Here is a 27,693-nt window from a genome sequence, read left to right as displayed (position 1 = left end):
CTCTTCTTTGCATTGACAGGGATACCTGGATGAATCTGGTATGATCCAGACCCTTAAAGAATACACAGAAAAGGTGAGCCAAATGCATACATGATAATGCAATTCAGGCTGTGATAAATGTATGAAAAATGTGGCATGAAAGCAAAAAAGAAGTACTCATTAATCTTAACAGGAAAAATGGAGGAAGATTTCATGGCAGGGTTAACTGGGACTCCTAGGAAAAGTTTTCATTGTGTTTATTTTAGTTTTACAATTTTTTTTAATTACAAAGGTGATATATGTTCATTATGAAAAAATACAGATAAGCAAAAAACTACAAATCACTACATTTTGGTATATGCCATTTAAATTTTATTTATGTATAAAAATAATAACATTTTACATTCTTTTCAGTAAGCAGCTTTTCAGGCAACAATGTATTAACAACCATCTTTCCACATTATTTACTATACCTCTACAACTGACTTTTTTTATTTTAAGAGGAGCATATCACAAAAAGAGTACACAGCAAAAGCCTTCTCCCTTCTACCGTCCATTACCTTACACTTTTAAACAGAAGCAACCAGTTTGACCAGTTTCTTGTGATTGTTCCACGAGTAGTCTATGGCTATATGAGCATGTGTGTGTATATTTCTCTTTTTAAATAAATGGTAGTAGTGCACACAGTTTTGTACCTTGCTTCTATCCCCAGGCAGTACACATATCATTGCCTTGTTCCTCTTAGTGGCTGCAGAGTGTTCCATTGTACTTATATACAATACCTTATTCATCCAGTACACTTTGATGGACATTCAGAATATTTCCAACCTCTTGCTAGTACAGTAATGCTGCTGCTGCTGCTGCTGCTAAGTTGCTTCAGTCGTGTCCGACTCTGTGCGACCCCAGAGACAGCAGCCCACCAGGCTTCCCGGTCCCAGGGATTCTCCAGGCAAGAACACTGGAGTGGGTTGCCATTTCCTTCTCCAACAGTAATGCTACATATATCCTTAAAATGCAAAAATGCACACATTTGTGACTATATCTGCAGAAGTGGAGTTTTAAGGTCAAAGGATATGTACAGTTTTTGGTTTCATAGACATTACCACAGTATTCTCCATGCAGATGGTCCTAATTTCTAGTCCTGCCAACTACAAATGAGAACACCTACTTATTTCCCTACCTGTGGCTGCCCAGCAAGATACTATTTTCCATTCTCCTCCTCCACCACACACACACACACACACACACACACATCCCCTACAGACAGGTGAGGTCATTTGTCAGGTCAACAGAATAAGGGATATGAACAGACATATGTGTCATATTCAGGCCGAAGAATATGCATATTTTCTACCCTTTCTTTGTTTTTCTACCAGCTGGAAACAGATTTCAAGACTGGAGGGAAAGGGAGAGCCACATGATGCAAGGAACCTGAGTTTCTGAATCACTTGAGAGAGAACAACTGTCTAGCAATCAGAAACATCCACACTGACTATTGCATGAGGGAGAAATAAATTTCTATTGTATTAAGTTGCTAAAATGTTAGTGTTTGTTATAGTAACTTGCTTTAGGTTAAGCAGTACACCAAGATACTCTTTTTTATATAAAACACTAGATCCACATTTCAGAGGGATACATTTGGGAAATGTTGCATAAGTATTTCAATGTTAAGTATGACAATGGTTATTGAGAAAGTATTCTTCATTTCCTGGATTACTTAGAGCTATTTTTTGTTTCTCTTTTTAAAATCAAGAATGGGCACTGATTATCAAATACCTTTAAATGTCTGTGGAAATGACCTTATGGTTTTCTCCTTTGATTTACCAATGTGATATATTACGTTACTATTTACTCACATTGCAATAGCTTCACATTTCTAAAATAAATCAGGTTTGTGTGGTTACAGTATTTTTATATGATACTGAATGTAAAACATAAACAGAACAAAATATGACACTAGGAAATTCTTCAAACATGACTTAAATTTTAATTGAGGAAGTAAAAAGTAGAAGAGACCTTTCTGAAGAACAAATTTGTTATCTGGAAAAGCAAGTGATAGTTTAACACACTGTCCAGGGGAAAAATAAAAAGAAATGGAATTCCTGAATGAAAAAAAAAAAAAAAAGAACCAGAGGGCCATTCTAGAAAGCCTAATTGTAAATAAAAGAAGTTCCAGAGGCAGACCAAAGACCATACTGGAGAAAGCAATAATGAAAACACAATACAAGAAAACTACCCTCAGGAGAAAACTAGAGCTGTTAGATCAGAAGCACTCACTGAGTGCCAGCAGGATAAATGAAAAAAGGTGTACATTTAGACATATCCTCGTGAAATTTCTGAAGTTTAAGAATAAGAAAAAAATATATAAGCTTTCAGAAAGAACGAACAGGTTACTTACAAATGAATGAGCATGTGGCTGGCAATGGGCATGGATAAGAACGTAGGCTCTGAAGCAAGACTACCTGGGCTCATACCTTGATGTGACTTGGTCAAGTACTTAACTTCTTTGTGCTTCTGTAAAACAGGGATGATGATAGTTCTTAGCTTCTAAAAGGCTGGCTGGAAACAGTATTTTCAAAAACACATGGGAAGTCTGGCACATCATTTGAGTCACCCAACTTCTACCTGTTAACATTAAAAGCTATATCAGAGTCTGAACTCTGCACACTATTGAGAGGACAAAAGCCTGTCCTCTCCCCAGAGCTTAATGTGTACACTAATGACCTGAAGAGCTGGCTGGATTAGCCCACCAGAATGCCTCCAGTGGTACCTGAGCTCCATGCAAGTAAGACATGAACTGATAGGTGGAAGCAATCCCACTGATTATTCTTTAATGTGAACAAGGCACTGACAAGTTTTTTGGCCCAGAATAAAGATTAACAGAGAAGAAAAGGCCATAGGCTCCATCAAAAGTAAATGGACTCACAATGGAATCTCTTGCAGTCAGCGAAGACTCTCCTACAATCTTACTGTTATTCAGGGATCTCCAAAGTGAAACAGTATGGGACTTGTGGCTACCTGATTTGGGTGTCATAAAAAGTTATTTCATTCATTTAGCAAATTATTTGAGCACATTTATGTATCAGTAACAACAGTGGGGATCTAATTGTGAACAAGACACACCAAGTCCCTTTCCTTAAAGAATCTACATACATGGACCTTGATTTATACGACCCAAATGACCCATGTGATGTAAGAAATCTATCCCATTACCAAAGAATATCTCTTACATTCATTCACACATACACATACACACACACACCTTTTAGCCCAATTGAACATGAAACAAAAAAGCTGAATTCTTATTAATCATGAATAGTCAGATGTTACTTTAATTTAGTTCCTTTTTCATAGTTCTGCAAATGCAACCCTAGTGTAATCATTTGGTGGAATTCTTGGATTAATTAGTTCAATTCTAGTAACTAAGCATTTAGCACCAAAACATATATATTTTAAATGTGCCTCTATACATACTAGCTAAAAATTCCCTAGCCCATTTGCCCATGTTCAGACAAGATTATTTCTTCAATCCAAAAGGAACATATAGAATTAAACGCCATACACTGAACACAGTGGGTTGAACTGGTGGTCCCTGAAAAAGATATACATCTTAAGTCCCACTCTTGTCATTTAGTCCCTATTGGCTCTTTAGTAAGTAGGTTAGCCTCTGTGAGCCTCCATGACCTCATTTGTAAAAATGGAATAATCAAACCTGTGCTACTATCCCCCAGAATTCTGATCATACATGTTCTGATCATACAGAATCAATGAGATCATACATGTGAAAATATTAAGAATACTATAAAATCCTTTACAAATATGAATTATTATTCTTAAACTTTATCTGGAATTTCAAATGAGGTTTGAAGTTTGGGTTCTTTATTCAAGCCCACTTACTGCAACCCTTTACACAAATCAGCACTGCCTAACTTTAGCAATGCCAACCTTGTATCAATTTTTAATATTAAATTTTATTTATAGAATTAAGCTATTACTAAAGTACAGAGAACTTCTTTAATGCTAGGATTTAATGAAGAAGGTCTAATTACCACTAGCCTTATTAGCCATTTCTCTTCCCTCCAAATATCTTCTACTACTGTCATACTAATTTAGAAAAGAGACCATCTAATTGGTTTATTGCCCCATATACATTAACAAATCAGTTCTAACTGATTTGCCTTCAAAGATATCTGTGAACTCACTTAACATAATCATAATTCTTCCTCTAGCTGACCTTAATTATTCCATACTGAATTCTTCTGGCTAAGAATGAACCATTAATAACTTCTTCCTCCTATTTTCTGGTTTTCCCCAATAGGTGGATCCTGATCTACTGCCAGACCTAGTTCTTCTTTCCTGAAATCAAGTATATTTATGAAGTATAATCATAAACTAAGAATATTAATTCTATCCATTGTACACTAAAGTTTCATAACCCTATAATCTCACTTTATCCATGTACGAGTTTACATTTTCTAGAGAATTCTTCCATTTTTACTTCACAAGAAATATCATCAAACCTATTCTAAACTATTGAGAAGCTAGTTCTGCTTCAAGCTTCAAATTTCTTTCCTTTGGAGCACAAAGTTTGACATTAAGAAATGGCACTCTGATGATGCAGTCTTTATTGTCTTGTGCCATAATCATTCTTCTCTGTATCACAGTTGAATGATATTCAAATTTTCCTCAGGTCTAACACAGAATACCATAAACATTTCACTTTTTGAAATATTTCCTCTTCAGAGTTAACTTAAAAGAATTACACCCAAACAGAAGTTCAAAACAGTAAAAATCCGAATGGGCTCTTGAAATTTGTAGATGCAATAATAATCAATGCAACTATTATCATCGGTAACACATCCTTAAGATGAGATGTCCTTCAAGAATGCATTAGGTGTCCTTACTAAGCCACTGAATTATGGGCAGTAAGTTATTTTAATATATTTAAATTCACTACCTTTCTATAAGCAAAAATTAAATCACTTCTGAGATATAAATTAAACACCTGGCTCTCCCAATGACCACTAAATATTTCAAATCAAAAGTTACCCTTAGGAAATCCACAATCATTATTTTGTATAAATACAGATGAATACTACTCTATACCATCATAGGCTTTATCCGCCTACACATGGGTATTATAGAGGTTCCTACTGTATCATCTCAGATCAATAAGAAATTTAGTAACAGTGGTCTCTTAATTCTCTAAATGACCTACATAAAAGTACATAAAAATTGTGAATCTCTTCCAACAACAGGAGCCTCTACATTGTTTTCAGACAATTGATCCCACGTGAGACTGCCAACATACTATTTATGTATCAATCCACCTGATCAGGAAAACTTGAAGTAATGATCTTCGTTAAGAATTTCAACTCTGGATCCCTTGAAGGTACTTCTTAAGAAACTAAAGACATCCTAAGAAGCCATCCATTCCCCAATCACACATCTTAGGAAACAAGTGTAGAACCTGGCTCCTCGCCACTAGAGGGGGGTGTTTCTTCTATTGGTTTCTCTTTCCCTTAATTTGGCTTACCAGAATTTCTGGTTGAACTAGAAATAAGCCTCAAGATCAACATCCTGACCTTTATTTCCCCTTCATACTGTGTGGCCCTTTCTTTTTATTTCGGGCTGTAATCTACCACTAAAATATCAACTTCAACCCCTGATTACTTGTATAATTATGTCTCACGTCATATTTCATTGTCTTTTTATGAACATGCTAACAAGCTACACAGAGTTGATTCTAGAGACTTTGACATTAGTTTATCTGGGGGGGGGTGGGGGGGTGGGGGGACAACAAAACAGAAAATCCAACCAAGACTGCTTATTCTTTTTCAGGAAAAAATTTTTTTCATTTGCCATGTTCACATTATTTCATTTGAATCCCCATAAAAACTACTGGGAAAAAACTGAACAATTAATAACAAATTCTAAAGAAAATACTCAGTCTCTTTAAGTGACTTGCCCAAGTTTTCAGGTAGCAAATAGTGAACCCATAATGAAGACTCACAAGCCCCGACCCCTAGACATTTCAGGTGTTATTTGTACCATGCCATGAGTAAAAGGCCCTAGATGAGAAAATGGACTGAGGACTGACCTAGTCTTACTATTTGCCATACTAGTCTAGAGCAAACAGCTATGTGTCAATTCAGTTCAGTCGCTCAGTTGTGTCCGACTCTTTGCGACCCCATGAACTGCAGCACACCAGGCCTCCCTGTCCATCGCCAACTCCCAGAGTTAACTCAAACTCATGTCCATTGAGTCAGTGACGCCATCCAGCCATCTCATCCTCTGTCATCCCCTTCTCCTCCTGCCCCCAATCCCTCCCAGCATCAGGGTCTTTTCCAATTAGTCAGTTCTTTGCATCAGGTGGCCAAAGTATTGGAGTTTCAGCTTCAACATCAGTCCTTCCAATGAACACCCAGGACTGATCTCCTTTATGATGGACTGGTTGGATCTCCTTGCAGTCCAAGGGACTCTCAAGAGTCTTCTCCAACAGCACAGTTCAAAAGCATCAATTCTTTGGCCCTCAATTTTCTTCACAGTCTGACTCTCACATCCATACATGACTACTAGAAAAACCAAAGCTTTGACTAGACAGACCTTGTTGGCAAAGTAATGTCTGTTTTTTAATATGCTGTCTGGGTTGGTCATAATTTTTCTTCCAAGGAGCAAGCATCTTTTAATTTCATGGCTGCAGTCACCATGTGCAGTGATTTTTGGAGCCCCCAAAATAAAATCTCTCACTGTTTCCACTGTTTCCCCATCTATTTGCCATGAAGTGATGGGACCAGATGCCATGATCTTAAGTTAAGTGTGACTACTTAACTCACTACCATTTCTGGCAAAGATTATATACATCTTAGACTAGCCCCTACCTGCCATGAAGTCACAAAATGAGACAGGAATGGATGAGAGAGATAAAGGAAGAGAGGTTCAGGGGAGAAGGAAGAGAGGAAAATAAATTTATTAAAGAACCCTGAGGTGAGGCATAAGATGCAAAGTACTCAAGAACAGGGACTAGAACATATCAAGAAATCAGAATCAGGAAAAAGAACAAATGAATGATAAAAAAGCAGTCACATCATCAGACAGTCAAAGGATCCAAAAGGCTCCAGAAGAGATGGCAGGTGCTGGTGGATTCCCTGCTGCTTTCTGTGAAGAACCCTGGTCTAACGCAGAGCCCCTTAGAGAAAACTGAGGCAAGAGCTGACTGGTTAAAAGCTGCATCCACTTTCTAAAGCCATTAAGAGGGGGAGAGCAGAGCCTCAATAAAAGGAAATCTATCAAAATCAAATCAAAACTAGCTGCAGTGAATCTGCCTGGGACAAAGTGAGTATACCACTCAGAATGCTTTTGGCTGCAAGTGACAAAATCCCAGCTCATGCTGGCTTACACAATAAGGAACTGTATTATCTCACAGAACTGGAAGTTCAGACATAAGGCAGACCAAGCACAATACAATCAGCAGTTCAGTAAGGTCATCAAGAGCTCAGGTTTCCTCTCTCTGCTCTGCCATCTTCTAGATCAGCTTCCTGCTAAGCTAGTTTCTTTCACTACCCTAAGATGCCTTGTGCAGTTCTAGCCATCATATTCAGATATAACAGCGTAAGAGGAAGAAAAGGCACTATCTCTTTATCTCTTTTTAGGGTCAAGAAACCATTTTCCAGATGCACCCTGACCCTCCTTCAGACTTCCCGTCACATCTCACTGAACAAAATAGGTTACAGACCAACTCTAACTCTTCATTAGCAGATGAAATGGGATTAACCATCACTGCTTAGACTAATCATCTAGAATAGAATGAAAGCTGGTAGTCAATCCATGGGGTCTCGAAGAGTCAGACTCAACTGAGCGACTTCACTTTCACTTTTCACTTTCATACACTGGAGAAGGAAATGGCAACCCACGCCAGAGTTCTTGCCTAGAGAATCCCAGGGACAGCAAAGCCTGGTGGGCTGCCGTCTAGGGGTTGCACAGAGTCGGACACAACTGAAGTGACTTAGCAGCAGCAGCAGCAGTCAATCACCATGACCATACTATGGGCAAGTTCTGATGATGAGTATTACTGTGACACCATTTTCACTCCATAACAAATCTATTAACTTATTGTGTTGCTTCCAAGATCTTAACGAGGCATGTGCTTTGCCCAAAATTCGAATAATTATTCTTTGCTCACATTCCATACCTGCCATCATAAAATTTTTTAATCAGTTTTAAAACATTTTATGATGATTTTCTTGGTCTATCTACTATTTAAAAAAAAAAAAACCTTCACTCCCAAGCAATATTTGCAATCGAGGTGTCCTCCCGGAGAGGCAGCAGCCTGACAGCATGGCTCAAGCATTTGTCAACAGCAAGATCCAGCCTGGGAAGGTGGTCATGTTCATCAAGCCCACCTACTGCAGAAGGACGCAGGAGTTCCTCAGCCAACTGCCCTTCAAACAAGCACCTTTGGAATTTGCCGTTATCACAGCCAATGGTAACATCAACGAAATTCAAGATTACTTGAACAGTTCACAGGAGCCAGAACGGTACCTCGGGTCTTCATTGGTAGAGTACATAGGTGGATGCATTGATCTAGTAAATATGCATGAGAGACAGGAACTGCTGACATGGCTAAAGCAAATTGGAGTTCTGCAATAATTACAGAGCAGACCCAGGCTGATAACCCTTGAGGGATGGATGGCATTGCAGATAACAGCAGCAGTTCCTGGAGGATGGACCTGGGGCGACTTTACCCAGCTACAGCAATGGTTTACTTAAAATTCTGAAATATGTTAACCTCAATAAAGGGGGAGGGGCATTTTGGGAAGCAAAAAACCGCTTATTTTGACTCAGTGTTTAGAAATGGACCAACCTGCCCAAAATAACAGGTCTGAGCAGTCTGATGGATGTCTCGTACTTCATGTGGATTGGCCTTTGGGTTCCAAAGGGACATGACAAGATATGCTTAGGATTCACTCACTGATCCAAATCTCTGTGGCACATGTTCTTAGCAAGTGTTCTCCTTGTGCTGGGATGCTGCTACCTCTAACTCCCGTGTTTCTCAACCAAGTATATCTCAGGTCCCCGAAGATGAAGCTAGAGTTTGTTTTCCGCTACTGCCTGAAAATTATTTTGTTGAGTTTGACTTCCTAGAATTTGTATTATGAAATCAATAGGTATTTTGAATGTGTTTTTTCAAAAGGTGTCTCCCAGGCCACCATCCCCACCCCACCTCACCGCCTCCTACTTTGACAGTCACTGCTGTGAACCACTGTCCTGAACCTTGACAACTCACAGATCTCATAGGAAATGTTCAACAGTTCTGTGAGGGGGCTGAGCACCCAATCTGAGAGATGCCATATAAAAAGTTAGACATTGTTGGTCCACACTCTGTGCTACAGGGATCAGAGGTCTAAATCTAGACGCGTGATCATATGGCAACAATGTTACGTCAGATGGTATCCAGAGAATCCTGAACAAGCATGTATTGTTTAGATTACAGACAAAAGAAAAACATAAAAATTTAAATGTTGCATGGAAAATTTGTATCCCCCTCCCCCAAAAATAGGTCTCTGAAAATAGCCAAATTTGGAAAACACTGTTCTAAATGTTCTCTCTCTCCCCTTTTTTCCCCTCACTCCCTGAGAACTTAAGAATTCCTTATTGTGAAGGATTCTAGAATTGCAAGATTAAGTTAATTTCCTTCTGTAGTCTCTCAAGTATGAATGGTTAATTTCTTCTCTATTAAAGAAGTACCCATGGATCACACAGTGATTTTTGCCGAATTCTTTTCTACATTCTCAAGACTTTAAGGAATGTCATTAATGCAAAATATACCAATTTCAAGCATTTTTTCACATTCATCCCTCCTTCCATTATAAATAAAGGCACATGCTATTGTCCTTCAAAAAAAAAAAAAACAAACTTCAATGCAATTATCTTATAGCAAAAATGGTAAATAGTTTTGTTACAGCAACTCCAGTAGGTATGTCTACCTAGAATCCCATTTCAAGAAAGATCCAAAGCTGAATTTGGATCCGATGAGTAACAGTACCGTAACTGATCAGTGATGTCTACTATGTACTAGAGCTTGGGCATAACACACAACACGTATCTGCCAGCCTTGATTTAGAGAAAATCTATTTAAATAATTTCCCTTCAATAATAAATGGATTTCTCTGCCTTATCTTTATTTTAGTCAGGACCCAATCTAGTTCCTCTTTATAACTTTCATCTAGTTCACATATATACACATAATATACAGTAAGCATGAAGCATGAACACCGAAAATTATTTTGTAGATGATCAGAGTTCCACAGGGACCCTTTTGTAAATACACAGAAATGATGGACAGAATCGCTTAATTTATAAACTGTCTCACTTAAAGAAAGCAGGGGGGGGGGGTCTTTGGGGCCCAGGCTAGTGATAGACCTCAGCAGGCTTCAGGGACTGAAGGAAAAGGAGAATGGCAGTCTATTTTCAGTTAAGGTGGACTGGCCCACAGCTGCAGGTCAAAAGGTAGAAAGGAACCAAAGTCTAAAACTGGACAAAGGTGACGAACCAATAGCTGCAGAATGCCTAAATAATGGCAAATTACAAGCAGCATTCAGAGTTTATGTATATAAAATGCACTTGAAAAGAGAGGAAAGGACAACAGTAGTTATTCTTTGGTAAATTATAATTTATGGCTTTTTTTTTTCCTTTTGTCCTTCTACTCCTTATCTACATTTTTCTGAGTGTCCTGTACCACATATGCACTGCCATTTTAATGAGGGGAAAAAAGCAATAAAGGAAACATGTTTTTATCTTATCGCTCAATGTTTTGATTGTTCCAATTAACCTCTTACTGACTTTTAGTTGAGATCAAGTCTGTCCAACTATGCTATTATTGGGTAGCTAGGTTGTTTTAATCTTTTGGTATCATAAGCAACATAGTGCTCCTGCAGTTGAAAATTAATTTGAAATATAAAAGAAGAAAAATTAGAAAAATCTCTAGAAAAACGACCAAAAGTATTTAAACAACTCATAGTATACTAAAAGTATTACTATTCAAAAATTTCTAACTTAGCATATTCACTTTCTACTAAATAATTGTTTTAACCAAATTTTCAAGTTGACTAGTTTGCTTTCAACTAAGTTGTATTTGGATAAAACTGATTTTGGCCAAAATGATTTTAAGATAAATTGGTGTTGGACAGAGTATACTACCAGCATTAGGGGGGAAGTCTGAAGGCAGAGATAAGAAATAGGCTCCCCAAGTCTGAAACAGAAACATCGCCAAGGGCAATGGTTCAAAGTAGAAGGAAACGTCTATCAAGGAGCTATAAAACTAGCCCAAATAACTTAGAAAGTGCTAGTATGCATATGAGGTAAATTCAGTTTCAGCTGCTTGTTTGGACACGCTCCCCTAGGAACAATACTGGATTTTGCCTAGGTTCCCTAGATGAAATGAAAAACTTTATAATCTGTTTGGGGTTCAAACTGAGGAGGCGTGTTCCCCAAATTATTCATTCACAGTCACTTTCCCAGTAAATGAGGTTCTGGAGCTGATTACTGCATGACGGGGAATCCAAACCACTTCCTGGGCATATTATGGTTCCCTCTCCCAAATTATAAACAGTAATATCCCAAACTGTCAGAAAAAGCAGAGGTGGCAAATGATGTGAATTTGCACAGAAAGAAGCAACCTGAACTGGACTGCCTCAGGAGTAAAATACCCAGGTAGTGGGTTTCAACTTCTGGAACAGCTGATTAGCATGGCTAGAGCCCTCTCTGGTTTGAACAATCTTCAAAGGAACCCAATTATAGTTAAGATTTCTTTTTAGTCCATTATTGCTCAATGGAAAATCCTGGAGAGCTTTCTTAGAAACCTGTATTCATTCAAGTTATTAACTGGCTGCCAAGCTGCTGGTGTAGCTGAGGTAAGTAGAGAGGTAGCGGGGTGGAAGGCAAAGACATCTTTGCCATTAAAGAAGGTATTCTCTAGGAAGGAAAACAGAGAACTGCATTTACATTCAGTCACAGCAAAGCAGGTGTGAAAAAACAAGGCATATGAATCAATCTGTTTCTAGTAAAAAGTAAAACAACGCAGAGAGGGACTAGTCACAAATGGTATTGGGGCAAGTGAGTAGCCTCTTGGAAAAAAAAATTAATTTGGACCTATCTCTCACACCATACACTAAGAAAAACACACCACAAAACTTATGTGTAAAATAGAAGCCATAAAAGCAGTAGTAGAAGGCAGTTATAACCTTGTAAAGGGACAGGCTTTTCTAACTAGGACAGAAAATCCAAAAGTCATCAAAGGTAAGACTGATAAATTCAACTACAGCTTAGGAAAAAATCTACCTGGCAAAAACACCACAAGCAAAGAAAAAAGACCAATAACAAACTGGGGGTAAGGGGGTATTGCAATTCACTTTGCAAACCTCCATATTATAAACATCAACCACAAAGTGATGTTCAAATGACTCCCCCCCCAAAAGGCAAAGAATATGAGATACTTCACAGAAAAGGAAATACAAAAATATTTCAAACATATGAAAAAATATTCAAACTCACTCATAAAAAGAAATAAAATTAAAAGCACACTAAGATAATAATTTTCACCTATGAGATTGGAAAAAAATCCCAAAGTTCAAGAACACATTTTGTTGGCAAGAAGATAGGTAGCATGGTGCTCTTAGACTCAGGTGGGAATATAAACTGCCTCTGTGAGGGACAAATTGGCAGTACCTATAAAACTATTATGAGATATACTCTTTGACCAGCAATTCCACTTTCAGTAATTTATCCTACAAAAATACTTGCACAAGTGTGAAATAATTTATGTAACACTGCAGTACTGTTTCTAATAGCAAAGACTGAAAATTTCCCAAATGTCAATCATTATGGTACTGATCCTATATCCACACAACATGCAAGAGATCTCTAAGACATATTGTTAAAGTGAAATATACTTCATATACTTCTCCATTGTTATGTAAAGAACACCAAAACACCCTGTTTTGTGAAAAGAGCCGAATAATACGCATATGCTTTCACTGGTATAAAAAAAGGAAAGCAGAACAGAATTTATATTTGTATTGACTTGGATATAATTTTAAAACTCTGAAAGGATAGGAATTGAGTAGATGGTGGACAGAAGTGGAAGAGAAACCTTTTATTTTAAAACATATTGTAGACTCATGTGAATGCATTTCCTTTGCAAAAGTTAAATCTTAAAGTTTAATATAGTAAATGTTTAGAAAATATAGCTTGAGTTACTAGATAACATTCTACATTCGCACCCCTCCATTTACGGGTTATAGATGGTAGACAAGTGACTGAGGCCTTGAACTTCAAATTCAAAGCACAATGAATGTTACAGAAGGAAATATGATATGGAGAAGAGAAGAACTTACCAACGAACAGGTTATATAAACCAAGGCAGAGACACTAAAGAAAAGAGGGCAGGATACTATCGTGTGAAAGATAGGGGCAAAAGTGTCACATCAAGATAAAGAGATAAGCCAGAGGTTAACTCTTGAGATGGTTCAGGATCAAAGGTGATATAATTCCACAGGGTACTTGAATTTGTCAGTTCAAACACAGATGTCACAGAGTGCTGTGATTCAGGGGTGCTGCCCTCAGGTGGGCAGCTGCAATGGAGGGAAGGGCAGCACAGAGGCAGCAACACAATGATGAACAGCAGGCCTTCTCTGCTGCTCACAGGCTGATCCCAAGTGAAACCCTCTGAGAAAAGCAAATAAGGCCACAAGGCTGGTTACAATAAAGGAAACAGTATTTTGAATAAAGTTTCTTGAAAACTGCTTTCATTCATTCATCGTATGTTTACAGAACACCTAATCTGTGCCAAGAACTTCTCCACGGGCTCAATAAATTCATCCCCCCAAATAAATATGTCCAAAATAATTTAAACAAAATGGCATTTTAAAAGATTTTTGAGATAAACAGAAGCTTAAAAGTTTAAAAAAGAAAAAGTCGCTAAAAGTTAACTGACAACTATAAAGTGCTACGAAACTATGGTAAATAGATTTCAAAATGTATACAGGTTATCCTATTATTTTTTTAAAAAGTGAAATCAATGACAGCTTGTGAATTTAAATAAGACAATCATTTTTAGAAATTATAAATAATGAGGAATTGTACTAAAGTTAAAATATGGCTTCATATTCTCATCACTACAATTGATAAAATAAGAAAACTTAAAAAGGGAACTAATTCAGAACAGATGTCAGGGAAGAATTTTTCCAGTAGTGAACTATAAACATGAGGAGGAAATAATGAAAAATGTATTATGGTAAAAATTAGAATTAGTTACTAATTACACGATTCAAGTAGTAAATCAGATACCTAAATACGTAGAAGAGGCATTTAAAATTAATGGGCAAACCATGTTTTTACTATTCAAAGCTAACTCAGATAATACATAAACCTGCAATGTGTTAAAATTTGGCTATTTCCCAATGCCTATAAAGTCAGCTCTTATTTATCCATAAGGGAGAAGGAAATGGCAACCCACTCCAGTACTCTTGCCTAGCGAATCCCACGGACAGAGGAGCCTGGTGGGCTGCTGTCCATGAGGTCGCACAGAGACGGACACAACTGAAGTGACTTAGCGTGTGCATATATTTATCCATAAAAATGTATCCAACTGAAAATCTAACAAGTGTACAAACAGAATTTATTGAATTCTTCCTGCCTGATTTGCTAACATTTTTCCAACTTAATACCTATGTGGTACTTTACTTTTGACCTGCTTTCTCAATATTTCACTTTATCTATTTACACTCTAAAAGGAAATGTAAAGACTTACAAGCCCACCATCACCAGTCCTTCTCTAGGAAAAAGCAAAAAGGACAGTTTCGTCTTAGCTACTACATTTAAGAAGAAATGATTTATGCTTAGCATGCAGTAAGAATCAGAAAGGAACAGGAGGAGCAAACAACAGTGTCTATTCCAATGAAAGTTTATTAATTTGTATGAAGTCAATTTGTGATTCATCCATATTCAAATGAATGAAAAAAAAAAAACAAATTCCAAAGCTAAATATAAAATGACTTTTGGACTATCCAGGTTTCTGCTTGTTTTCACTTTGTGGACAAAATAAGGCTGTGAAGCTGGCAGTCCATTAACTCTCTCAGGTCACCAAGATCTCGCTCAATGGCTACAGTTATTTACCACATAGGCCAAAAATGTTAAGCACGATATTATTACTACTACTACTACTACTATTCGTACAGTATACAAAAGAGTTCTGAGCCACCTGACTACAGCAATCAGGTAGTGACAAGAGGCTAGGTCAGAGCTGACACAAGCATTCAACCTCAGAAACTGAAAGATCCTTAAAGATCACATCATAAGCCCAACATTATTATTTTACAGATGATGACACTTACGTCCCCCAAAAGATTACTTAACTTACCAAAGGATGAGCATTTTCACAGCAGCAAAACCAGTCCCAGGCCTCTGAGAAGCAATCTAATACTCTCTGTAAAATACAGCATCCCACTCTTGGAGAATATGCTGAAGGACTGACCTTGTACATGTGAGGCAATCTTTTTTTTCTTTTCCTGGAGTTGGGTGATAGTAAAGGGCTATGTAGTTACATGTGGGGAGATACTTACTTCATCCATCAATCTAAGACAAAATGCAGATCTTATTTCATAGCCCTAAATAATATCCTGAATTTATTTATCAGACATGAGTAATAACTTTTCTCCCCCAAATTACTGTGGGCTTTCAGAGTTTACCAGCAACTGGCAAAAAACATGACTAAGAAATAAGCTATCTTTTCAAACAGACTGCAAGCCTGTCCCATTAGTACTAATGGGGTTTCCTTGGTGGCTCAGACAGTAAAGAATCCGCCAGCAAAGGGGGAGACCTGGGTTCAGTCCCTGGGTTGGGAAGATCCCCTGGAGAAGGGAATGGCTACCCACTCCAGAATTCTCACCTGCAGAATTCCATGGACAGAGAAATGTGGCCGGCTACAGTCCCTGGGATCACAAAGAGTCAGACATGACTGAGCAACTTTCACTCACTCACTGTGAAAAATATTATTTAATGAGATTAAATATTAATAATCATTCCATCTCTGGCTTTTACTCTTTTCTGAAATCTTCCATAACAGAAAGTCTATGCTGATTTATTATTTACTTTTTCCTTGTTAAATATTAATATTCGAATTCCCATGAGCCTCTTTCTAAACCTTCTAAGAAACCAAAATTTCAAAATCTCTTTGCCTAGCTTACTTCAACATATACATAGTGTCACACAAATCTACTTATATATATTTTAGAAAAGATAAGAAATTCAAGAATTTTTATGTTTAACTGGCTATACATAGGTGCCATGGTTCTGTTTCCTGAACCTTAAGAAATTTTCCCAAAAGAAGTTGATATTAATATTTCCTCACCTACAGCAGTCCATTCTTCATTGAGAGGAAGCAGCACAAGAGAAAGTACAAATAGAGGGGAAAATGATAGAAGAGTCAAACCAAAAGTCTGTCAGGAAAAAAAAATCATAGCAAATCTTCCTACACAGATATAACACAAGTCAAGCTGCAATTTCCTTGTATCAACATGCAGCTGTTTGGCCTTGTGGTGAGCATCTTGACAAGGTATATTCAATTAACAGTGTTAAAAGTTAAGGTAAAGAAAAGAACCAATGTATGATATCATTTTGTCCATTCATTCCAAGAATATCCTAATCCATATAATTGGTTACTTATATTATAGCTGTTCTCTATTCATATTCAAATTTAGATGGGGAATATTTTATGGGTACTTACTATCTCTGTTAGACTTAGGAGCCATAGGAATTTCGAAGATATATGAGGCATGCTTTTGAAGCTTACAGACAGGGGAATAAGCAACATACACAAGAGCACAAAAAGAAAGCAGTGAAACAAGAACTTTATGAAAGACTAAAGCACAATCAGAATTCATTTCTCGAGCTAGTTTTAGAGGAAGGGTAAGACTTCAATAAGCAGAGACAAAGAGAACTCCATAAAAAAGAAAATTATGAACAAATGTGGCAGGGTAAAAGGATGTCTGAAGCACAGAGAGGATATCAGTTTGACTAGGACAGGAAAATTACATGGAAATAAAAAAACCAAGGTATGCAGACTTTGGGGTTTTATTTTGGAGACAATACCCAGCTGCTGAAGACTTTTGAACCCAGGGGTGATAAACAAAGGCCTATATTTCATATGTTTGGAAGAGACTATTAAACCTATGGTGTTAGTTAGCATAAGCTTTAAAAAAAGTGATATAACAGAAGCCATACTTGAGGAAGAATAATTTGGCAATAATAGAATTGACAGAGAAGGGATAGTATGCAGGCAGGTCAGACAGAATACTACAATTGTCCCACGTTCATAAGCCGAGTAATTTAAGTGGATAAGTCAATGTTATGCTAAGCTACCACATTTTATATATGTATCTTGAATGTAGTATAGAACCTCTATAATGATTCAGGAAAACATGGACTTACACACAAGTCTCCTAATTTTCCCTCCTATCTTCACCTTAGTAACAAATTCTGGCTTGAAATTTTTATTTCACTTTACCTCACTCAAGATTTTTATCAATAAGACTCCTTATCATCTTTACATATTAGCAAAATCAACAAGATGTACATACATATCAGTGCTAAATCAGAAGAGCACCTAAAGCAATTTTTAAATCCTATTTTGTTAAAGAATTTGCTTTATGTCATACACAATAAATTTCCCTCAAATTACATATTTTATTTTCCAAGAGAAAGAGCACTTTCTTTCTTGCAGACTACAACCACATAATCAAAACAAACAAAACGTAATTATCCAGTGAATGTGTAATAGTTACTCCATAGAGTTTTTTAACAGATTGGCTGCCACCAAGTATCATGAAAGCAGAAACTAACTGCTTTCTTTGCTTTGGGTATAAACTGGGCCACACATGAATGTCCCTCTTCTAGAAAAAGGACCAAACCAGGTTGTTTTCAACATTTCACAGATTAAGATAGTCTTATTCTACTGGATTTCCCAAAAGAAGAGATTTAATTATAAAGTACAGTTTTATTTAATTTTTTAAAAAAGTCATCAAAAAGGTACGCCAAAATGGTCAAGTTACATAAGCCTTACAGAAAATTATGCCTTTTTTTTTTTTTAGTAAATCAGACTTTTGAAACAGTATGGAACAGATATTTGAAAAAGAAGACTAAAAAGATTCACTTGGTTTGAGGTCATCTGAAGAAGCGCATATGATTAGGGCCCTAGGTTTAAGCAGGGAGTGGTGTCCCAGTTTATAAGAAAGCCTAGTCTCTGCTTCCATGACTTTCCATTTGAGTGCAAAAATGTTGCCACTTATCAGTGACCACTGGAACCTCTCCAACAGTCAGTTCAGCTTCCTACCCAGAGGAGCACTAAGACAGCTGATTGGTTCAGAGCAATCAGACAAGAGGCCTCAGCCTCAAAGTAGTCAAGGAACAAAGATTGGTGACCAGATACTCAGGGGAAAAAGGATGTAAAAGGCAGGAGAGGGGGGAAGGGGACGAGGAGAGAACATAATTAACCAACGTAAGCGTCCAGAAAGTCACATCCACTCAACATGTCAAAGATAAAAATGCTTTACCTGGAGACATTCAGCTAGGGGTGGATTTTTTTTTTTTTTAAGATAAAAATATCGAAACCGTCACGGAGGAAATCCAAGTCGTATGAACAAACTTAACTAACAAGTTTTACACATTAACATTTACAAAACGTAGTTTACTCAACAAATTCACTGAAAGATGTCCTATTTCTTAAAAACTGTACCTAACAGTTACCCTTTTGAGTGATTCCAGTCTTGCACGCGATTCCAAATTGAAGGGGGGAATGGGTAGGGTGCAGAATACATGAAATTTTTACAGCATGGAAATAAAAGTATTTTTAAACCTTCCTGGGGTGAAAAGTTATGCAAGAGGTAATACGTGGAAACTGTCAAGTGCTTCTCTACACACCCACCCACCAGATACCATCGCAGCCGGCTAGGGGAGTCTCCCTCTTTTTGCCTGACAACTTCACTTTCTTTGAGGTCTGGAGCTGGTGATCACACTGGCCCGTCATGGTATTTTCAGTTAACAAAGCAGTTACTCAACAGGGGAAAAAGCCACAAAGGAGCCGAGCAGCTGCTGCTGCACCCGTGATGCAAGTGCAGGATGAGCCCCGGGCCGCCACCGCCGCCTCGGCTCCTCCGTGACGTCCGGGAGGGGTATCCCCGGCTCTCAGGAAGTGGTGGCCGCGGGCGGCTCCGCCCCCACGCGACTCTGGGCTGGCGAGGACGCCGGGTGGCGGGAAGGCCGGGCCCGTGACGGACGGGGATCACCCGCCGACAACAGAGCACGCCCCGCGGGCCGCGCGCCCCGGGCCCTCCCTCGAGTCACCCCTCATGGCGGTCTCCGCGCCCTGACTCGCCCTCCGCTCCCGTCACAGCCCGCGCGCCCCACTCTCTCCCACAGCTCACACCCACTCACCCCGACCCCCTGCGCCGAGCCTGGCCCAGCGTCGCCGGTCACCAGACGGGGTCGAGCCGAGTCCAAGATGGCGACTCCACCCCCGCCCCCTCCGCACTCCCCGCGGGGTCAGGGCGCCCCCTCACGCGGCGCGCTCGCGCCCGAGGCCCGGCTAAAAATAGCCAGGCCCCACTATATTTGGTGCGGCCGGATCCCGGCGCGGCCGCGCGCACCCCGCCCCGCCCCGCCCCCGCGCGCACCCGGCCCCGCCCCGCCCCGCCCCGCCCCTCCTCGCCCAGGCGCTGCGCTGAATGGAGAAGGGGCGGGGGTGACCGAGGGGAACCTACTCCGCTATCTGCGGCGCGCGCCGGCGGCGGGGCCGGGCCAACCGCCGAATTTAGTAACATCGCCTGCGTCAATCACGCGCCTTGCGTGCGTCAGTGCTGCGCGGCTCCAGGTCCTGCTCCCCCCACCACCCGCCAGTCTTTGAATGGATGCAGTGTAGCAGCGCCCTCCTTCCTTCCGAGACTGGATTGGAACCTGTGGCAGTGCAGAGACTCTGTTCCTGTCCTCTAGGTCAACTTTCGTAGCACCCTTCCAGGTCTTCTCCACACCACCCTGTCTGAAGTGGAAGTGGAGGCGAAGAAATATACCCAGATCATATATAAAACTTTAGTTTTGTTTTCAAGTTTCTTGTGCTAGCTCGAACCTTCGATTCTGAATTGTGTGCTCCGCCCCACCCTACCCTCAACACAAACGCAAAGATTGTGACAGGTCAGAAACATGTCACGTCTGATTCAAGCGGACCACATGGGGACCATGTCTGTCTGCATAGTTTCACTCAAATATTTTCTCCTCCTCAAAAATTCATTTCTTAAAGTGGTTGCTTTCATCCAGCTGCAACTTATGGAGCTACGGGACTTTAACTCTGATAAAATGTTGTTATTGTTTTCAGCAAGAAATTCACACTTATATTCATCACTTCCAGGAAGAAACTGCTCTCCGTAACAGAATCTCCCAGGCTTTCAGCTCACCATTTCATAACAAACGCGTCTCGGGAGACCAGAACAAATCCCCTAACGAAGGACTGACTAATAAATCCTGTTGATTGATTTCGAAATGTTTAATTTGGGAGGTGGAGGGGAGGCCCATCTACAACCATCAAAAAGTGAAAGTGCAAAAAGTGAGAGCTCCATTTCTGACGGGAGAGGGTGGTTTGCAGCAGTCAGACCCGCTCAGCTGCTCAACACGTGTGTGTTTGTTTTACACACATTAAGTAGTTGCTGCTACAGCACGCGCGGATGGTGGATGTGCACTAAATTGGGTTATAAGGTCCAGTTAGGAAATTCACACCTTAAATGTAAAGAAAGAAAACCTTATCTTCCCAGAGCCAGCGGTATCTCTGTGCAAAACACGCACCCAGCAAATGACCGGAGGAGGAGAGGGATTAAGCCTAGGCACCGAGAGCCAGAGAGACGAGAGACGTAAACAGCTTTAGGCTGTTGCTTGGGGAAAGCGCAACTGCACCTCAGGGAGTCTTCGGACTGGTGCCTGACTCCTGCACTGGCTGCCAGGTCACTCAGAGAAGCTGTTTGGCGGAGCCTTCGCTTTCGGAAGAGCTGTCCTCTTTCTTACCCCCTCGCCCTGGCTCCCTGCCCCGGGGCAGCCTCGGAGGCGTGCCAGTAGCACTCCTCCAACTCTACTCCACCCGAGCCTGACAGCTGGGCGGTCCCGCCTGACCTGCGGGCGGGCCGCTGCACCCTCTTACCGACTCGCGACCGGGCGAGCCGCGCGGTTGCAAAGGGGTTGGCAGCACTAGTCCGAAAGGTCCCCGCGCCAGGACTGGCTGCGCCGCACAGTTTCCATTGTGCTGCCCTGCGAATGGCCGGGGAACGCGCGCGCGCGTGCTCGCACATGCACACACACACACACACACACACACACACACACACACCCTCCCTCGCACACGCGGAACCGACTGGGCCAGAGGAGGGAGGAGGAGGGTGACGTAGCGTCCCATGGCGTCACATTGACGTCTCGCATTCCAGGCACTCTATGGAGAGGGCGCTAGGGCTCCTGTGGCATAAATGACGTGCCGAGAGAGCGAGCGAACGCGCAGCCGGGAGAGCGGAGTCTCCTGCCTCCCGCCCCCCACCCCTCCAGCTCCTGCTCCTCCTCCGCTCCCCACACATAGACAAGCTCACACCCGCTCCCTCACTCGCACACACAGACACACGAGCGCACACACGCTCCTCACACACACTCTACTCTCTCCCGTGCGCTCACACCCCTCTCGCCCTGCGCCCTCGCGGGTGCAGCGCATCGCCGCAGTCGGACTCCCCTCCCGGGCTCACTTTGCAACGCTGACAGCGCCGGCGGTGGCCGTGGAGGTGGGAACAGAAGCGGCATCCTATCCCCTGGTCGCGGCCGGAGACTGGACGCCCGCGGAACCCCTCGGCGGCGCTCTCCCATGAGTCGGGATAGCAGCATCCCCTGCCAGCAGCTCACTGCCTCTGGGAGCCGCTGGACTTGTACACCGCAGCCCTTCCGGGACAGCAACATTGACTCCCCCCCAGTGCAGATTTCGGGGCAGCTTTCTAGAAACTCGCACTAAAGACGGAACCGCCACAGCATTCAAGTACGTATGAGATTCGCTCAGTTAATAGGGGGACTTGTTAAAAAAGTTGGCGCGCTGGGAAGCTCAGCTTCTGAAATTGACAACTTTTAGAGTTGGGGTTCCCCCCCCCCCCCGCCGCCCCAGCCTTCTCGCTCTGGCTTTGCTCGCGGAGTCGCCGGTGGGTTCTGATCTGAAACTTTTCCCTCCCGGTAGCGGGCCTGCGGAGCTTGTGGGATTCCTCTCCTTACCCGAAGAGGCGAAAAGCCTCTAACAAAGACGAGGACCGGGATTTGTGCAGTAGCAGCTCCAGCGATGTAATTCAGGGTATTTCGGCTCTAGTTGTCATGGTAATGATGCTCTAGGCGGCGGCGGCGGCGGCGGCGGCAGCGGCAGGGAGTTGCAGCTCCTGTGATGAACGGCAGTAATTTTCTTGCCTTTTAACTAGGATTGGAAATAGTGGCTCCAGTGGGTCCAAGTTAATCTACCTAATGGTGACTCCGAGATGGTTGACTGGGACGAAGCTTGGGAGGAAAGGGGACCTGGCCGGAGTTTGCAGCCGGGTTCGGAGGATCTCAGGAAAGAGGGCGTAATTGTAGGAATGCGGCTTATTGTATTGAAATAAGCCTGGGGCTCCACCAGGCACGTCTGCCTGGCGTCGCCGACTTGCCCGTGTACACTTTTCCCTTCGTAGGTAATCGGGTGTAATTGCCGACCCCCGTGCCCCAACATGCGTGGAGACGGTGTCCCCCCCTCCTCTGGGCCTTGACTTGGTATGGGTAAGACATGTTTTAACTGACAGAATTCGCGCTTTTGGAGAAGTTGCTCGGAGTGTTTTACTCTTTATAGAAATGAAAGTTCTCGGTGGTAAGAGGAGAACGGTCAAGCGAGTGCAGCTTGCGGAGACTGACTTCCAAGGGCACCTCTCAAACCTGTTGGAAGCTTGGGGCGATCGTGAGGTAGAAGGCATTTGTCCCTTGATTCTAAAGAACGTTCTTGGAGATTGTCATTTATCTGTTGTGCCCACGGACTGTCTAAAGGGAAGAGCTGCAAGAAGTTTGGTAATCAGAAATCTCAGGCTATTATCCCAGAGCCCTAGAGTGCCGGGAGAGAGGTACAGAGCGCCGTTCAGTCATTTCATCGCGAACCCAATCCTGAATCTTCTTTTCCCACGAAGGAGAGATATTTTACAGAACTGAGTTGGGTAAAGGAAAAGCTGCCCAACATGGTTTCTGAGCACAGTCAATGAAGTTTGAGTTTATTAGAGTTCTCTTATCTTAACAAGATGCTCATAATGTGACTATCAAATACCTCTTGGGCCACAGCAGCCTTCACACCCGCTCCCACCCCCGCACCCACCCAACCCTACCCCCTTCCCTCGGACCCTGCGCTCGCAGAAACTCTCCGCCGCGGTTTGCCTCCTCTCCCTCGGTCTTTCTGAGAATCTCTCTCTTTCCCTTTCTGTCGACCTCTCCTCCACTCCTGCTGCCCCCGCCCCACCTCCGCCCCCGCTCCCCAGGGTTGGAAACTCCGTGGAGGAGCCCCGGTCACAATGGTGCGTTTCACGGTTTCCTTCACACACTCCACCACGGGGAGGGGAACACGGGGGTGTTCCTTTCGTCTGCCTACGAGAAAGAAAGGGGCTTTGACAGAGGTAGTTATTTCTTCCTAATTTACAACCCCGAGGCTCCGTGTTCCCGGCCGCGGCGGCCGCGAGCGGGAGCGGAGCAACGTGTTTCCAGGCGCGGAGGCTTTGCCTAGGTAACCAGTCGTTTCGGGGCGGGGGGAGAGAGGGGCGCGGAGAGAGTCGAGGGGCACTAGGCTCGGCTGTAGGAGATGTGGTGTGGCTTGCCCACCCCACCCCACCCCCGCGAACGCTGGGCGCGCGAGGGAAGCCTCCCCTTCCTTGGGGAGACGCTTCCCTCACCCACCCTAGCCAGAGGTCGATCCTTGGAGAACGACTCCGCTTGAAAGACCCCAAAGAAGGGCGGGAACGTGGGCACCTGGAGGAGGTGGTGGGAGGTTGCTGGAGACTCCCATTGAAGATGCGGAAGGACGGGAAGCGCACGTTACAGCCGTGGGAAGATCCTGCGCTAGGGCGAGCGCAAGCTTTCTGTAGTATCAGCTGGGGGTGGGGGTGGGGGTGGCAAGGGAATCCCGCACTTCCTGGCTGTCAAGGGCTTCCCGGATCTGGGGGCTCGGATCCCCTTTCCTTTCAGGCAAGCCGCGGGCGCAGGGGCGGCGAGAGACAAAACTTACTCGATACCCGCGGTCCGCGCACGCCAGAGGTTTTTGGGATTTTCGCGGTTTGTTTTCGGGTGCGGGTTCCCATTCTTATAGTTATGAGTGGGTCCGGGCAAAGGGGGCGCTATAGGCCGGAAAGTCGGACACGACTGAGCGACTGAACTGAACTGAACTGGGGCCATGGGATCCTTTCCCGAGGCCCACCGAAATGCGCTTCCAGGTACAATGTTTCGCTAAGGCTTTGCGCAGAGACACTTGCCCCAGAGCCGCTCTCGGCGGCCTCTGGAGAGTGCCCCCTCCGGGTCGTGCCCCCTCCGGGTCGCCGTATGACCCCGAGCCTCGAAGTCGCCACTCTCTGGGATACCGCCCGTGGGTGCAGGGGGCCTCCCTCCGCTGGTACCAGCAGCGGCAAACGCCAACAGCCTTGTGCCGTGCTTCCAGCGCCAGCCTATTTCCACTGCGCCCTTTTGTTTGCTTGACCCCTGGACCCCGAAACTCGCCGCTAATAGAAGCGAAGCTCCATTAGCATTTAGAATGAAAAGCGCAGACTTTCTTAATTCCTCGGGGCATTCATGCATTCGTTCCGGACCCTGTGCATTTCCTACGCAACGTGTAAAATTTGTATTTGAGGGGGTGGGGGCGGGTGAAGTTGGAAAATATTTTCCGCTCCTACACGCTCACAGACTCCGATTCCGGCGGAACTCTTTCCTCAAGTGTTCCCATTCTTCGGTTTTCCTGACATCGCTAGCTCGGAACCACTTAGGGGGTCAGGCAGATTAATTTCTGGGCCACAACTGGTTGCGCGTTTTCTAGCCTGGGTTCGAGAACCACAAAACAGCCGTGAGTGCGGACAACCTTTCCTCGGCTCCCCCACGACTCTGTGATGCCTTTTGCCCAGGGACTCCGGTCACCTTAAACATAGCTTTCTTAGCCTTTTAATTCTTTGTCATTTCTAGAGATCCCTACCACCCCCACCCCCGTACGCCCAGTCCAGGCCTCGGTGACCCAGCATAGTCTCACTGTGACCTTTATCCTTTCTCCTGGTGCCCGCCCCCGTCCCCTCAGAGCCTACTGCGGAAGAGCGCAGCCCGGCAAGCCCCATCGCTGAGACTGGACCCTCAGCGGAGCCGGGCAGCACCGCAGCCACTTCACCCAGCCGGACGTCCCCGCCTCCTCCACTCTCAGCCTCCGCTGGAGAGACCCCCAGCCCCACCATTCAGCGCGCAAGATATCCTCCAGGTAGGTCTGAAGGCGCGACCCCTTATTATTCCCGGGCTGGGAGATGTGGGTGGGGGAGCCACACACCCACAAGCAGGCTGGTGGACTTACCCAGCGCCAGGACAGTGAGTGACTGCTGGCCGCGAATTTCACGGCACAGGTGGCTTCTTTGCACGAAGCTCCTCTGGATACCACACGCTGTTGCTACCTAGTGGAGCAGCCAGATTAAATTAAGCGTTGCATTTCTCAAAGATATTTTTCCTAAGAAAAATGCACATACACCAATAGATTGGGATCTCTTTATACATTTTAATGTCTTCATTTTTGCTTTCCTTTAAATGCTAAGGCATTTAAGAGTTATGGGATCATTTCGAACGATACAAAGCATTTTTGTTTGTATAAAACCAAAATCATTTGAGTGCAGACATTTGGATTATTGAAGCTCAGAGGGAAAGAGCTGAAAACCAAGGAGTAAATTTGAGTTGGGCAAAAGAAAGGATTGCAGGGTTAGCTTGTAGCACCTCTGTTTGCATTTGGTAAAGGACTCCCCTGGTGGCTCAGTGGTTAAGAATCCACCTGCCAATGCAGTAGGCATGGTTGATCCCTGGATTGGGAGGACCCCCTGGAAGAGGAAATGGCAACCCATTCCACTATTCTTGCCTGGGAAATGCCATGGACAGAGGAGCCTAGTGGGTCCACAGTCCATAGGGTCACAAAAGAGTTGGACAGGACTTAGCGATTAACCAACAACAATGGGATACCAGGTGCCTAGCCAAAGAGATAGAACTCAGTCCCAGCAAGCTCATCTTCTATCTGGAAACCTCAGAAAGTCACAAAGAACAACAATAGGTAGGGACTGGTGAAGAATGATAGAAAAGAGTCCTAGAGAAATCCAAGGGAAGAGAACAAATGAAACATCAGGCAACGTTCTTTTTTTTTTTTTTTTTTTAATGACTAGCCTTTCATTTCACAGGGTAAGTGCTCTTTTAACTTGAAACTAATGATCATTTGTAGGGCCTTGCTTGGAAAATAGAGGCTTGAACTGGCCTCTCCTCATCACTGCTTCTTCCAACAGGCCCTCAACACCTTTTTTCAAGTCAAGATTTCATCCCATACATGTATGACTCAATCAGATTTGGAAATGTGGGTAAGAGAAAGATGTCAAAGGAAATGTGAAGTATTCGCTTTTCTATTAGTCACACCTTTTACACCGTAGACTCCAAAGAGACGTTAAGCACATGGTTTTCCTTTGGTTCAGAAAAACCAACCACCAGAAACTGCCCAGTTTACTATTTATATTTAGCCATAAAAGAGAGGAAATAATTAGATACATTATCCACTGGATCCAATATGTCTTAGGGATTTCTCATTAGTTCAACCTCTCTGAATAATAATAAGTACTCCAGATATCAGTGCTTTGGGGCCGAGGGAAACTAAATCTATTAAGAAAATGTTTTCTTTTCTAGAGGTCCTAACTTTTCTATCATAAGAAAATATGTAGATAACTCACTTATTATAACCAAATTGTTATTAAGCAGCTATTAATATATTTATTATTTAGATGGAGAAATATATATTTACGTATACATTTTTACATATACATTTATATATAGTGCTGGAGAAGGGAATGGCAACCCATTCCAGTATTCTTGACTGGAAAACTCTATGAACAGAGGAGCCTGGAGGTCTATAGTTCATGGGGTCGCAAAGAGTCAGACACAACTGAGTGACTGACACTTGCTTACATATATGTGCTAAGTTGCTTCAGTCGTGTCTGACTCTATGCAACCTTGTGGACTATATATAGCCTGCCAGGTTGCTCTGTCCATGGATTCTCTAGGCAAGAGTACTGGAGTGGGTTGCCATGCCCTCCTTCAGGAGATTTTGCTGACCCAAGGATCGAACCCGAATCTCTTATGTCTCCTGCATTGACAGTTGAGTTCTTTACCACTAGTACCCCCTGGGAACCTATACACACACACACACACACACACACACACACACACATAGGTGTATATGGCACAGAGCAGGTTTGGTGGGTGTTTTGTTGCAGCTGCTGATCTTTTTCTTTGCAGATGGTGCAAACTCCCTCGAGCCCATTTCCTGGGCCTACGTTCCCACCTCACCACCTAGCTGGCTGAAATCATCAACAGGGGTCCAGTTTGAGCAGG

The 27,693-nt window shown here is 42.9% G+C and overlaps 1 protein-coding gene, 1 long non-coding RNA gene and 1 pseudogene across 5 annotated transcripts in view; 2 read left to right on the top strand and 1 right to left on the bottom strand.

The window, feature by feature from the left end:
• Positions 1-19,677, bottom strand: part of LOC138433423 (uncharacterized) — a 613,563-nt gene extending 593,886 nt beyond the window's left edge. For 2 of the 4 annotated variants that reach the window (XR_011254301.1, XR_011254299.1), the window contains exons 1-2: positions 19,468-19,566; positions 2,378-2,493 (exon numbers count right to left, since the gene is read on the bottom strand). This is a non-coding gene — a long non-coding RNA (uncharacterized lncRNA). Of the gene's footprint in view, positions 1-2,377; positions 2,494-19,467 lie in introns of all 4 variants that reach the window. The other 2 variants (XR_011254298.1, XR_011254300.1) reach the window with 2 other exon arrangements.
• Positions 8,317-8,628, top strand: LOC138433421 (glutaredoxin-1 pseudogene; annotated as a pseudogene).
• A 1,849-nt stretch (positions 19,678-21,526) lies between the features above and the next one.
• Positions 21,527-27,693, top strand: part of NR4A3 (nuclear receptor subfamily 4 group A member 3) — a 41,688-nt gene continuing 35,521 nt past the window's right edge. The window contains exons 1-2 of the mRNA XM_069576066.1: positions 21,527-22,084; positions 25,370-25,543. The gene's annotated coding sequence lies outside the window, so the exon portion shown is untranslated. The remainder of the gene's footprint in view (positions 22,085-25,369; positions 25,544-27,693) is intronic.

This window comes from Ovis canadensis, chromosome 2 (genome assembly GCF_042477335.2).
Source record: "Ovis canadensis isolate MfBH-ARS-UI-01 breed Bighorn chromosome 2, ARS-UI_OviCan_v2, whole genome shotgun sequence".
NCBI classification, from domain to species: Eukaryota; Metazoa; Chordata; class Mammalia; order Artiodactyla; family Bovidae; genus Ovis; species Ovis canadensis.
The sequence above is the reverse complement of the archived record's forward strand: the minus strand, read 5'-3'. Positions and strand labels throughout refer to the sequence as shown.